This window comes from Excalfactoria chinensis, chromosome 11 (genome assembly GCF_039878825.1).
Source record: "Excalfactoria chinensis isolate bCotChi1 chromosome 11, bCotChi1.hap2, whole genome shotgun sequence".
In the NCBI taxonomy this organism is placed as follows: domain Eukaryota; kingdom Metazoa; phylum Chordata; class Aves; order Galliformes; family Phasianidae; genus Excalfactoria; species Excalfactoria chinensis.
Window position 1 is genome coordinate 10883723 of NC_092835.1, and position 14216 is coordinate 10897938.

Here is a 14216-nt window from a genome sequence, read left to right on the forward strand (position 1 = left end):
CAAGAGCACAAATAGACAAAATCTTAAAGGCCTCTATCCAACAAAGCACTTACATGTATACTTAATTTTAAGTCTCCCTACAGTCACGCTTTGCTGGGTTGAGGCATAATAACGGTAAACTTCTAGGATAGATTCTGGACTGAATTCAGTAGATGCAGATGTCTTTAAAAGGAAACAATATGTGTATGTAGAAAGCAGATCTCTAGACACGCATGCCTGATCACTTGCATTCATATTCTGAGATTGTCAAAAGCATGAACATTTGTTTTTCCAGATTTAAAATACTTCCATTATTATTTTACGCACAGCCACTGAGGTGCTTTGCTAGGCAAGCGGAAAAAATGGTCTCTGCCTAAAAGATCTTTCAGGCTAGTTTAGACAAAGAGCAGGTAAAGCACGGGGTCGAGGAAGGATGAGAATGAAGGAGCTGTAGTAATATGCTCACACGGTTACTCATTACAGACATGTGCATTTTGTGGTTGCCAAGTTATAAGTTTTAAATATAGAAGTTTACTTTTATGTAGAAGTAATAATTATTAACAGAACACAAATCTTAGGGGGCTCTACAGATCATTTTGACAATCCAAAGTGAATGGGAGCTTTGCCACTCCTTTCAATAGCATTAGGCTCTCATACCGAGCCTCTGCTTTAACCCGTGCATCCCCACAGAGAACACACACATCTCCATGCCTGGACAGGTCTCTCCTGATCTGTACAGCATTGCAAACTTGGGTACAAACACCCACTGCTCCCTATTCTCAGGACTGTAGTCTATGGCACAGCTGTAAGCAGCAGCAGGCCATGCTGCCTTCCCAGCTAAGCCCCCCAGTTAACCTTGCTATCATCCAGATTTTCAGTCATTTTTATGGGAGAACCGACAAACCTCATTATGGTGGCTCACTATTTGCCAAGCACTCTACAACATTGCGTACGCGCTTCAATTTCATCCTTTATCAGAACTCGAGAGTCCTTTTTCACTCAGCACTCCTAAGGTGCAACCCTGGTTTTGGCCTTCCCAGATTCAATGGACCTGTTCGGAAGGGAAAAAAGGCTTTTCAGAAAAATTACTCAGGTAGCAAGTACTTTTGTAGTACTACTAAAGAATCCATCCCCCTAAAAAGTAGAGGCGTTTTTAGTTTTGCTTTGTTTTTTTTAAAAGTATATGTCAAAAATAAAATCCTTATTAAAGCCAAAGAAGAGGCTCTGAAGCCCTCTGAGCTGAGGCACAGGCTGCATTGGGCTCAGAGTGAAGAAACTGGCCTTAGTTCATTGGCTTCAGCCTGGCTCCACACTGTCTGAGAGGTCCATTCACAGGGAAGTTAACGCAACATCTTAGCCTGAATTGCCTCCCTTTTATCACTACTTCTGTGCTATTAAGATATAGATTTTTTTTTTAGTTAAATGTACTTGTTAAATTTTAATGCTCTTTTGAAACACTGATGAATTCAGCTACTGCTATACACAGCTGGCCACATCCAAAGAGCCATGCAGCAGAAGAGCAGCACTCGAGCCATGCTAAAACAGTTTGGCTATAGCACAGAATTTCTATTTTCAATGTTGGCATCACATAATAAGCTTAACTAGTTAGCACTTTCCTATTTTACTCATCTAAAACAGCATAGAAAGCCTCCCCCCCGACTGCCATCCGCTCTGACTCCTACCAAGGCAAATCTTCAGTAGCAACAGATACTCAGCTGTCTGCGTGAGACAGACATACCCTTGTCCAAGTGCCTGCACAGGCAGTTACTGTCCCTCCTGCAAATGCAGTGCTGAACACAGCCACCACTGGGCACACACAGCTGCAGCGTATTTATAATATTGCACACACTCAGACTTGAAAAATTAACTCAATGTAGCAATAATAAGAGCGACCAGATGTTTGAGAATGAGAGGAAGTAGACGTTAAATTCCTTAATTGCAGAGTTCTTCTGATGGAGATAATGCTTTGTGTTATGTAACTAAAATGCTAGGGGGGAAAAATAACCCGCAAAGACCCAGTAGTTTCTTCTCACATTCAAAACAACTCCAAATATTTGTTGAAGTTCACCTGTGATGGACAAGGCTGTATAATACCAACTGAGACTCCGAGGCAAGAAAGGACCATTACATCTTCTATCCCAATTAACACAGCAAAACCTAATAGACCACCAAAATACCCTTTCATTCAAGCTCAATACTTGTACTTTGATAAATATCCTCTACTAAAGAGCGTTGATCAGGAAGACATGTTGTCTTGGTCTGAAGGAATCAACTGGAAATCACTGAGAATCCCAGCAGGGTCTTGGAAGCATTTGCTTTATTTTCAAATTCTACGTTAGTTTTCAGACATTTCCCTGCTAGGTGAGAGAGCTCTTTAGCACCCAGCATTTTGTCTCTGTGAAGATGCTTATACAACATAATTGAGTCACTTCTCAATCTTCTTTTTATAATGAAATACAGATGAAAATAGCCTGTGGCCTTTTGAGCATAGACATGTTTCTAGAAGAGTTTATGAAGGGGTAGAGGAAGTCTTCATTTGAATACTTACAGCGCAGTATCAGTAATCTTCCCTGTTTTCAAACATGCCAGAAGCTTTTGATTCCTTTTGGAAAGAGCTCTATGCTCATATTTAAAAATATGTCAACATGTATTAGCTCAGATAGCCCTTGGTCTCTCAGCCTGTTTTTGTGGTCACTATACATAAGGACAAACCAATTTGGAATGACATGGAAAGTAGAAACTAAAATCCTGAAGTCAAAGTAGCCCTACTAACAGCAGCCTTTTGTTTTACTGTACTCACTGAAGTGAATTCCAGCTAATCTTACCCTGATTTGAGAGCACCATTTGCAGATCCCAGCATCATCACAGACTCTTTGCAAGGGCTTGTCCTGATTGCTGACGCATCATCATTGGTGTACAAAGGCTGCTCCCCCACCAGCATCTTCTGCACCACGTGGTCTACTAGTGCTCAGGGCATGCCAGGGTCTATAACACATGTTCAGAAGATTGCTCTGAGAGCCATCGTGGTCTGGCTGCTGGCTGGCACACCACCTATACACAGCTCTGTTAGTAAAGAGAAGGGCAGGGCAGAGGAGCAAGTGGCCCATGCTGGTACCTCTCCCCATGCGCAACATCGCAGGATGGAGAGGGCACAGCATCCTCCCGCCTTGGAGCCAGCTGCTGCCAGGACAGTGTGACAGAAGAACCTAATCCCTACCTCCCTCTGGTTCACTGAGGTTGGGAAGCTGCAGTCTGTACTCATGGTGAGCACAGCAATCGGGCCAGGTCTGTGCTGCACTTGGAGGCAGCGGTCCTGCCACATAACAATCTGCACCGTCAGCTGGGGCTGCTCCCACTTCCCCCAAATTCCAGAGGAGACACTTCTCAGCCCCAGTGCCTGACACCCTAACCCCGACACGTGCCCTGTGACAGCCCTGGGTGGGTCTGTGCCAAAGCGACGTGCCTGAGCCGCCGATAATCACGGCTTGCATGGGGAAAGGCTGTTAGGTTCTGTGACACACAACGCAACTCCTGGCATTGATGGCATCGCAAATCCTGTCAAGGCCTCTCTGTCTGCCACTAAAATCACACCTATTATTTATGGGTACCCCTTTTTAAAATTAGATGACTGCAAATTAGAAAATACGTGTCCTTAAAACAGAAAGGGCAAAAAATAACAAGGTTATAAATACACTAAATCATTCTTTTGTGTGACCTGAATAATTATGGAAACTGTACGAGTTGCAATTTAAAAGGTTTTGCAAAACACATCAGCTTTCAAAAAACACATCAGTAGGTGGTCAGCTGTGACCCCTGCATTGTGGGCTTTTTTTTCCCCTGTCGGAGTAGATAGACCTAAAGATGACGGCTGCCCTCTCATAATTATCCATAAGAAGCTGAAATGAACTGAAAGCCACCTAAAATATCAAAGTACGCTCAGATGGAGTCGGATTAAAGATAAGCATTTCACTGCGATCTTCACAAGATGCTGTATCTGAGCCAAAAGGAAAACCCCAATTTTTAAATGCAGATATAATAACACTTCTCTAATTATTATATACTATAGTTGTAGGAGCATATGCAAATCTTGCACGTTGCAGCGTGAGATCGGGCAGTTCACACAGCCAACTGGTTTGTGCAGTCATGGCAATCAGAGCACAACCAGGAGACAGAACTGTGCTCAGCTGCATCACTGGGAGCTGGGGCAGACCCACCCTTCTGTCCCATTAATCATGTGCCCATCAACGTGGGGCTGAGCGGCGTTTATGTATTCAAAAACCAGGAGTGTCAATTCTCATAGTAAGGGACAAGTTCCATTGTCTTCCAGCATCTCGTTCCCTTTGAAATGACTCGTCCCAGATTTTTAGATTAAAAATAACAAGTATATAATTCATATATACCACATAAATTTTATATTAAAAAAAAAAAAACTTAAAACCATACCTACAGTACTTTAGTACCTGACTTGTATATTTATGTGACTATTGTTAGAAGTGACTAATTGGGTTTGATTAGCTTCATCATTAATATTCTGTCCATAATTTAACATGCTTCAATAAAATACCCTAAAGCAGTATAGTGATTAGATTTCAGGAATATGTGTTTTGCAATTAAGTTGCTCTTGATTTTGATATGCAGATTAAGAAATGGTGGTCTCATTTAAAAAAAAAAACTGCCCTTATTAACTCAGCAGTATACTCTGAAGATTAGGTAAGAAATCCAAGATTTTCTCTTTGTATATGCTAGTTAAAATGTATTTCAATCAAGCATATGTGGGCAAATCAGATTTGATTAGTTTAAGTTCACAGTCATTCTATCTAAATGAATAATGTGTCACCTAACATTGCAAAAATTTGATTAATAGTTTATCAGTTAATTAAAAATGGGGTTTAATTTTTCTTTTTTAGGAAAATGCAAGGTAGATATTCCTTGTCTTCATCATAAATGCAAATTATTTCAGCTTGAATCTATTGTTCCTCTTTCGCTTCTTAGCCAACTGGCAAGAAAATAAAGCTTTTAAAACGATCTCTTTTAGAGAGAAGTAGTAAAACTTTGTTTGCTTACACATATGGCTGCCAGTTGTCTCAGCTCAAGCGGGATAATCTGTGCACATCCTCCTTCCTCCCCCATCCTCTACACGGACCTCTCACAGAAGGCTCTGGCCACAGTTGCTCCCTTGCACAGCCAGTCCAGGAAGATGGCAGCAACAACAGCGCTGGGCAGGACTTTGAGAAAGAGAGATCCTCTTTACCATGGGGTAAAGATAGAACTCTTGTAGGGTGGGAATAACCTGCCCGATGAGCTGACCACCCTCTGTGAGTTAGCGAGGGCACCATGACACCCTATTTGATGTTAGCAAGAAGAGAGGCTGCTGCCTGCAGCTTATCACAGCCATGGGGCAACACAAAGCAATGGCAGAAGGCAAACAATGTCCTCCATGCTTCTCCCAGGCCCACTGCAAGCCTGAAGACACCATGGGGTCCTGGGGGAGTCCTTCCCTTGGCTTCCTGCCCGCCATGGTGTCTGCTGTGTGGCCAGCTGTGTGCATGTATGTCTTTCTGTGGTGTATGTGTACTCTGTGTGTGTGCTTTCTGGGGGATACATCTTCTGACTTGCTGCTGGTTGGTGGGAACATGAAGCTGCAGCAGCCCTGCCTCTCAGGCTCCAAGATCATGCTTGGTACAGTTTCCTCAAGCATTGTGCAGAACAGTCTGGGAAGGAGGGGGACTCCCTCCATGTAACAGCTTAGAAAGTTATTTACAAACATCAACGTGAAATAAATGATGGTGCTACCAAAATAAATAAATAATATCAAGGCTGAAGTTAAAAACTGAGGTTGTCTTTGAAACCTCAGATCAGTTCCTCCATGCAGCCACATCATATAGTTTTAATTATAATCTCCCATATTACACTTTCTACAGGATTTTACATTATCCAGTGCACAGCACAACTAGTGCTGTCAGGATTAGCAAGCGTGAAACATACATCTATCTACACAGCATTAGCCAAATAGACAATTTAAGAGACTTCACATAGCATCTTCTGAAGACACTTTTACTACTTCCCACTACGCCCTAGGGACACAGCCATGACTTTAGTAAGATCCATAGCTTTCTGCTGCAGAAGCCAGTCACAAGGTGCTCCCCATCTCCCAGCTAAGCACGAGGCCGCAGTGCAGAGCAGCCCCAGCACTCACTCACCACTCTCAGTGCAGGTGAGGCAGGCAGGATGGCAGTTCCTCTGATAACTGTTAAGCAACTGTCAAGAAAAAAGGTGCCTGTTAACTTTGCACATTGACTGCAATGTTAAGAGTCCAGATTATTAAAAATACCTACCCCAGGAAGCCAGCTGTGCTCCTCATAGAGCCAGACCCCTTACTCCTCATCCCTGGCTCGGTCACCTCTGATGCTTTATCTTCCCCAGCACTCAGGGACAATGTACAAGGCTGTATTTGCCTCCTCAAGTGCTCAGAGTACTTGGATTGTCCCATCCTTTTGTCTTCCACCCAAACAGTTCAACATCTCATCCTTCTCAATCTCTACTAATCAAGCTGCTTCCTTCAGCAGTTATAACTGACCCTTCTGTTCCCTTGTCACCTATAGTTTCCATACACCACGACACCTATTTTGTGCATAAGAAAGCCTCTCATAACTGATCAAGAAGACTACTACCTCTATCCCTCTCTATAGCCACTATTGCTGCCACACCAGGAGGAAATCAGCTACTTAATTACAATGTATGAGACAGATAAAATGCCAGTTTCGCCTCCTATTTATAATGATCACTTAATTCTGCAGGCATCCCACAAAGAGCAGAATCTGCATGCTGGTCCCTCATATTTTCATATTGTTATTAATAATCTGAGCATGAAGGGGGTGAAAGAAAGAAAAGATACTCGCTGCCATAGATAACTCTACACTGTATGCTAACTGTAATGCAACAATACTGTTTGTGAGCAACTAAATGCATCTACATTAATGAAAATCTGCAAAGTACCATTTCTTTCCCAACATAAACAGTCCCTTTTGACTTTCTAAGCTAACTTCTGATTGAGAATAAAGGTAAAAAGGGACAATAAAGAAATATTTGATTATCACTTGGAAGAAAACAACAGGAATTAAACAAAAAATCTCCAAGTGGAAACTGAAGTGTACAATTACAGTTACATGCTCAAAGATCACAGCAGAGGGCTATGAGTAACCCTGAATAACGGTTCCATCAAGAGACACAATTCACTTCAATTGGAGCTAGGAATAACTCAGACTTCTTAAAATCAGGCCTTTAAAGACTAACACCTAGATAACTATATCCCTAAGATAGAAACTAATTGGTCATGGATAATAATATAACATGCTTGCCCTCCACCATTAATATGTGGCTATATTAATATATCATGGCTTGGTAACATGGTATGACTGGGATCTATATCAAATGATTATGTCAATGGCCCATTAAGCAAATAGTATATTAAACCAGTAGAAGAACATTGAGTGTTTGCTCCATAAATGGATGTCTAACAGCAGGTTTAGGATTCAACTAGACTCTCAAATAAATGAAATACTATATAAGCTGTAGGTTAGCAACAAATTTGCTCTACCTCGTTGGTTTCTATATAGAACCAGATATGAGGAGGCATTTTCTATCCTAAGATTTGTACTGCAGCCAATTAATATGAAATATTTTCCTATGAAAAGCCATACAAACATGACCATGTAATTCCCTTCTAACAGAAATGTTCTATTAACATTTCTGATAGAGGTCATCAATTCTTCATCATGGTATTTTCACCATGTCCAGCAGTTATAAAGCCGAGGACACCAAGCATGCCTCCCATGCTTTTTTCCCTCCAATGCTTGAGTTTAACTTGCTCAGAAGTTTAATGATGATGGAAGCTCCCAGACAGGAGTCTGTGCAGCCTGCCTGAAAGGACAGTGAGCCTCCCCTTCCCATTGCACCCCTAGAGTTGTGAGGCAATTACTAAGCTGAAAAGGTTTTGATATCTGCACCCATTCCCCCTGAAACCTTGCTGTTAGGGTTTACACTACTAGAGGAAAATTTCAAGCTGCAATGTGGATGTGAATCCACCAGCCATCTAGCCCTGACACCAACTCCCAGACTCAAAGCCAGGTCTGGGTATGAGGTGTCACATACAGGCAGCATTGTCACTGCCCTGGGAATGTCAGCCCTGCACTGACCAGCTCCAAGACATCAGGAGGTCAGCAGCAGAGCCCATTCATCAAGTGTACCTGGCCTCATGCTGCAGCTTTCAAGAGGGACACACGGCCTTCACAAAGGCTGCATCTGTCTAGTGCTCCCCCAGCCTCCGGCTCCAATTGCAAAAGATGCACCTTCTACCTTATGAAGAAAACACAGGAGCATTTTTGCAAACAAAAAAACTGCAGTTGAATTATAAAAAACCTAAAGTGTCCCTCCATGTATTAAGCCCCAAAGAACAGGGCACATGCCTTCTCTGACACGAGGGGCCCCTTCATCTGCCCTTCAGCTGCCCTTCAGCACGCAGCTAGATGATGGCAGCAATCATTACCCCAGCAGCACCATCCCAACACAGCAATGCTGTATACAACATCAAGAGTCACCTTTCTTGTGTATCCTTTAACAAATTCATGTAAACAAAAACCATGTGGGATTGATAGACACTACAGCTTCATAACAAAGGCTTTAAAAAACAACATGGAGGGGAGATGCAGAATCCAAGGTTCAATCCACATATTATAAACTATAAAAGGAATTCAAAAACAAACTTCCAAGTCACTCGGTACAGACTGCAGCTGGGGCTGCAGCTCGTGGCACTGCACAAGGAACAGCGTGTTGCTGCCATCCTGGTCTGTACCTTACAGCGGGTCTCTGCCCCAGCCAGGATGCTTGGATGTAGGGATCAGGCAACATCAGTCCTTATATTCAAGACAGTTAGTGAATTGATGCTCAGTTTATCCATACTCTGTGTTTAACCTAAAGCCCTATATGAAGTGAGCATAAAAGGTAGCTTTAGAAACGTCTGTTTACAGCACACAGATATAAAGTGCTAGAAAAGATGCAAGATAGTGAAAAATCAGTCCGGTGTCTTACTGAATCACTCATGCCTGCCAATATCATTAAAAAAAAAAACCAATAGATTGCAATTAGCATTAATTTTAATAAATTTGCATAAATGCAGGCAAATGTATCAAAAGCTTCGTCCCTAACAACTTTAAAGTTACACTGGAGCACAACTGAAGCACAAAGCTCCCAGCTGTGTTGCAGGGTCCTGTTTCCTTCCCCACGTAGGGCACATCCCTGCCCTAGCACTATGCTCCTGAGGGACAGGTACATCTCAGCTACAGCAAGGACATTGCTTCAGGGCAGGTGTGGCCAGGTGACCCTACATTCAGCAGTGGGTCTGCCTTGGCCATAGTCCTGCAATAGAGCTGTGGGCAGCCCTTGGCAGCTGTGCTGCTGGCCCAGCAGCAACTCGTGACAAGTCGACCTCCTCCAGACTCCCCTGCTATCTCTAAGCAAGGACTGGTGTTTTTCGACACCACATTTTGCATCCCAAATTCATACCTGATTGGGCTTAAAAACTCTTAGGCATTAAGATTGCTTCAAATGCCCCAGATTTCCTGGCTCTCAGCACTGCCGGCTGTAGCTACCTTCTCTCAGACTTGTGGTACAACCAGCCCAGTGAGAGGACTGTCTTGCTTCTCAGATCAGAACAGACACTGACAGGCATTGGTGAGATAAACCCCAGGGAATCTGGCAGCACATTGCCAACAGGGAATACACGGGGCTCAGACATGCACAGGGGTGGCAACTCTTTACATGTACCACACCTGTGGGTCAGTCTTTCTTTGGGGCAGACTGTTAGTCCAGCCTGAGCAGGACCTTTCTGAGCGCCTTTTAAGCCAGGTCATTCTTCAGAAGCAAGGTGACAGCCATAGCACAGTGCCCTGAAAGCCTCAGCATTTCATCACAGCCAGCCACTGGCATGCATGAGCCCCCAGTAAGATTTAAAGGGGGAGAAAAAAAATGCTCCTTACAGACCCAAAAGCAGAAATGCAAGGGTAAAAGTGAAGTAAATAACTACTTTCCTGCAAAATGCATACAGCAAATGTCACTGAAGGAATAAAATCTGCAGTTGGCTATAATAGAAATAACAAAAATCTCACCGAGCCATAAAGAAACTGCAGCTAGACCAAAGAGGAGCAGTACACTGGAAAACACTCTTTCAAACCGAGTTCAGAGAAGCTCAGTTCTGATCTTCTTCAGCTCAGAGCTTAGGATAATTTTTTCCCCTGTAGGAACTTACACAAAAATGACAAAGAAGGAAAAATATATAAAAAGCCAAGAAATAATGACTTTTTAATCTTTGATGATATCTACTCAGAGGGTAACTATCTGTGAGGATTGCAAAATTTAACCTATCATTTTCATAGTGACAACAGAATTTATAGATTAAAGATTTATAGATTTTAAACATTTGGAACAAAACCATCTGGCTCCAAGATAGCCAGCCCCAGACTCAGCGCTTCAATAGCTAGAGCTCTTCTAACTGAAAAAGAGCCAAACCTCAAGTCGTCAACAGCATCTGGCTATGATAAAGCCTTTCTCCAACACCAAGTATTCAGAAATATGCCACTAAATTAGCAGGACGCACCCGAGGAGTCGGGCTGCACAAAGGGGCAGCTGGGGATGCAGTAGGTGTCCTTTGAGAAGGCTGAACGCAGAGCTGAACTGGTGCCTCACTGGACCAGCCCTAACGAAGCTGACTGGACACAACATTTTTAAAGCCTGGCTAAGTGAGCAAATGCTCCCTGGGTGCCTGCAGATGTATTCTGCTAGGGAGGAAGAGGAGACAGCTCCTGGGACCAGCTGGTGGGACCCAGGCAGGACCCAGCTCTGTTTGCCTGCAGAAGGCCTCCATCCTTCCCACCATCCATCCCCATGGCTGGAAACCATAACCCCAGGGCCTGGCCCTCATGGCCACCCACCTGCCATGCTGCTCAGTGTGAAGCCACTTTTCCTCAACCACAAGGTAGGAGCAAAGGGCCTAAGACAAATCTCTTTGGCATAACTGCGTTTGCACTAACAAATGTAGGCAACGCATTTATTGACATTGTAACAACTCCTTCAGGACAACAGCATTTTTAAAAGAAACAGAAGAGTAAAGATAAATCTCCCCTAGATATTGCAATGAATCTCACACTGACATCCTAACGGCTCCGATTCAATCCTTGAATAGGGAAGAGCTCATTAAAAATATCTTCCACAGTCTCTGCATGGGGCCTATGGCTCCTTCAGACGAACTCCAGTCACAATGCAGGCGCTGTGACTCACACATGCAGCTGGTGATGCCAGACAGGAAAAATTTATGGTTTCATGAAATTGATGAAGTGACATATACGCTCAGATTAGTACGTTAGTGAGAGTTGTAAAGGTTTCGGGCCCAGATTTTGCGAACTACAAGTTTAATTGGCCCACGATTACCATGACTGCATATGCAAATTAGAGCAGAGCAATTTCACATGTAAATGGCCATAAATTGGGCACGCCAGACCCGCTGTGGACTCTTTGCCGCTCTACACGCATGGCACATGCTCCAACCCCGTGGCTCTGTACACCTGCATACGTTGGTGCTGCACTCAAGATCCCATCTTCACAGAAACTGCTTAATGTCATGAGCACTGCAGCAAAGCATGTCCTAAAGATCAAGCACTGGATAGAGAGGGAAAGAGTGGAAGCAATGCACGACTGGGAATGCAGGAGACAGAAGGATGGGACTGCAACCTGAAAGGTGCAGCAGGGACTTCTCTATTCATAGTTCTCCTGTCACTTCAAACGCTCAGCCAGGCCTTCATGAGGGACTCAACCGTGCTGTAAACTGACCAGCTTCAGGAAGGGAAACTTCATCCAGAAGTTCTTCTTAGGTTGTGTGCTTTTAAGAATTTTGACAAGCTTTCAGACTTTAGTACCTTCTCCTCCAGGGTGGATCATCCTTCCCATGCCTTGGCTGAGGGCAAAAAGGACCTGCTGCTAATGAGAACCACCAGCAGAAGCCACAGAAGTTGATGGAGCCCTCGAGGTTAAAGTGATTCAGCAAATTAGGGCCTAGACTGATATTTTTCCAACCAGGGCCTGGAAGGACTGAGGGACAGAAATGTGATGTCTGGTGCATTCATTTCTGTCCAAAGAGAAGGCGCCCTGCAAGCTCTAGTCACATGCTTAACACAAGCTTTGCTCCTGCCAGCGTGCAGGACAAAACTGTACAGCACTATCAATCATTATTACAAATGCAACAGCATAATTCAGGCGAGAAACCTTTGCAATGAATTCAAGCCACAGTTCTGGTGGCAGAGGAGCATGGCTCGGACAAGGGCTCAGTGTGGGGCAGCAGCCTTCCCTGCTGGGCTGCACACTGCCCTCATGCACCCAGGGCTGTGAGGAGCTGCAGCAGCACCTGGGGATGCAGCAGAAGAGCCACCAGCTCCAGACAGCAGCAGCTCCTGCTCCGCTCCCCTAAATATCTCATTTGCACTCTGTGTTTGCTGTTGTTCTTTTTAATGAAGAAAGACTTCAGATCTTCTGCTGTGGACTTTAAGCTCTTCAAAAAATTGAAAGGATAAAAGCCTAATATTAATGAAGAAAAACAGAGCTATGCAAGCCTGAGACAACTAATAACCTATGCAGAGCTATACACTGATAAAGATTTGCTGGTCTCCAGTAGAAACACCAAGAGTTTTCATATAATACGCTCTTAAGGAAGCCTCCAGCATTCAGTATATCTGAGTCGGATGCTTTAGGCTTCACTTGCTGAAGACTTCTGTGCCATTTATAGACCATTCTGCATGTAAAACAGGAAATTAGTGCACTAAAAATGACTTATGCACCAAATTAGCCTGTTTTCATACCCACAAAACCCCAAAGCGGCTGTATTTAACTCTGACCCAAGTATTCACCTCAGGGGTGAATTACCTAGAGAAGCCAGAGTCAGATGGAAAAGGATTCACCGCTTTGGAAAGCATATTTTGCATATTTGCTAATAACTTTATTTGTTAGAAAAAGCTCATATTCTGCGTGCATTGTGCCACGACCAGCATGGCTGTAACACCCTTCAGAGCACCAAGTCCCACAGTGCTGGTCCACCTGACCCTTCTGATACTTTTGCACCTTCCCATTTCAGAAGAGCCCTAAGAATATTTTGACAGTTAAAAAACAAGTCCAGGAGTTGTCCCACCTCAACAAGGCAGTGCCACATTTCCCATAGCCAGAACATGTGGGTACTCTGAAAACCTCACTCATGGATGGACACACAGATCTTGGGACCATGCATCAGTTCATGTAACCATCACAGCCTCTGTGTGTGCATTACCTTGGGGAAGTTACTAGCGAGAGCTGGAATGGAAGCTTACACCCGAGGAGCTCATTTTAACTCAATGCAATCCCTCTGCCTACATCTACAAGATAGGCTCAGCAACAAAATTTCCTGCACAGATGAACACTAAAAGTACATAATAAATAAATAATAACAATAACAGTTTGTGTTAATATAGCACCTCTAATCTAATTATCTGAAAGCTCTTTGCAAATACTAATTAACTAAGTCTTGCAACACCCCTTTGACGTAGGTTATTATTACCCCCACTTTGCACGTGATAAACTGAAGCCACTACAAGCTGGTTCCCTTGAGCACACAGTTATCAGAGTAACCAAAGCAAACCTCAACCACGCAGACCCCTCACTCTGCATGCCAGCACCAGCTCCCATTTCACACACGTGCTGCACTAGTTTGAACAAAAAGTGAGGATTTTCTTTGAAGCAACTAAACCCACCACCACACCAGAATGGTGGGCAGCCCTCATGCTGCAGGCACCAGGCTTCCACTTACTGCTTGCTGTTCCAGAGAGCTCTCCACAGCCTCGTAGATCCACACAGAGAAAAGATGAGATTACACCTTGCCTTACTTGTCCAGCCACCAGGAGAAAGGCACAGCAGCAGAAACAGCAATCGCATGCCTTGGGTCTGCTCCAAGGCAAGGAGTACAAAACAAGGAGGTACAAAGCAAAAGCTCAGGCCCCAAAAGCACACAGGGCACTTTTATAGGGAGGTTTGGTGTCCTCCAGGTGCCATGAATTGAAGCATCTCAAGGAAAAAAAAAAAAAAAAAAAAAAAAAAAAAAAAAAAAAAAAAAAAAAAAAAAAAGAATTGTTATTTATCACAGGTGGAACAGTTTATGTTTAGTTGGG

The 14216-nt window shown here is 43.6% G+C and overlaps 1 long non-coding RNA gene across 1 annotated transcript; it reads right to left on the bottom strand.

Annotated features, from left to right (window-relative positions):
* LOC140257409 (uncharacterized) lies at nt 1-14015 on the bottom strand. The gene is made up of 5 exons (XR_011905008.1): nt 13859-14015; nt 6180-6237; nt 5044-5204; nt 2805-2964; nt 1-1030 (listed from the first exon to the last, which is right to left on the bottom strand). It is a non-coding gene; the product is annotated as an uncharacterized lncRNA (long non-coding RNA).
* Nucleotides 14016-14216: the final 201 nt, after the last annotated feature.